Raw genomic sequence first — 864 nt, 5'->3', positions numbered from 1 at the left:
GCATTGCTTTATTGGGCGCCAAAATTTCCACCAAAATCTAGGGGGCGACATTTGGATAAACACTTTGGGCCACCTGGCGCCTGCCTTCTCTCCGCATGCCCGCCTTCCTGGCACACACACTACCCTCCTAATCCACACATCCCTGTCCTCATTTGACTGGTGGCACCATCCACGATCAATTAGGTGGGGGTGCTGGCTAGGGATGATCGAAAAGAGCAAATTCCGTTCCGCCGGAATTCATGGATTCCGGCAGCGCTTAATTCCGTCGCTATGAAAATTCCGCCGGATTTTTGCGAAATTACGCGGATTTCCGGTGGAAAACTTAAAATAGTCGCAAATGAAACCTTGTTTATGCTAAATGCTAGCCCATAGAACCTATTGACTGTTCCCTTAGTCCTTTTTCTCCTTCCTCTTGTCTTGTCTTTCAGGAAATTGTAGGATTTCAAAAGCCAGCTTACATACATTGGCCGGGAATCTAACCCAGGTCTAGTGCTTAGTACGCAGCTCTCCTCACCACTATACCACCACCAACACTACATGCTGAAGCCAGCCTAGCATGTACCATTATGATATATCCAAGAGAAAAATTAGCTTGCTTAGGGATTTGTAGGATGTCAAAAGCCAACTCACATACATTGGCCAAGAATCGAAACCCAGGCCTACCGCTCTGTAGGCTGCTATCCTAACCATTATACCACCAACACAACACACTACAATGCTACATGCTGAAGCCAGCCTAGCATGTACCATTGTGATATATCCAAGAGAAAAATGAGCTTGCTTAGGAATTTGTAGGATGTCAAAAGCCAACTCACATACATTGGCCAGGAATCAAACCTAGGCCTACCGCTTGGTAGGCTGCTA

This window comes from Hyperolius riggenbachi, chromosome 3 (genome assembly GCF_040937935.1).
Source record: "Hyperolius riggenbachi isolate aHypRig1 chromosome 3, aHypRig1.pri, whole genome shotgun sequence".
Taxonomy (NCBI): domain Eukaryota; kingdom Metazoa; phylum Chordata; class Amphibia; order Anura; family Hyperoliidae; genus Hyperolius; species Hyperolius riggenbachi.
This window is presented reverse-complemented; position numbering follows the sequence as displayed.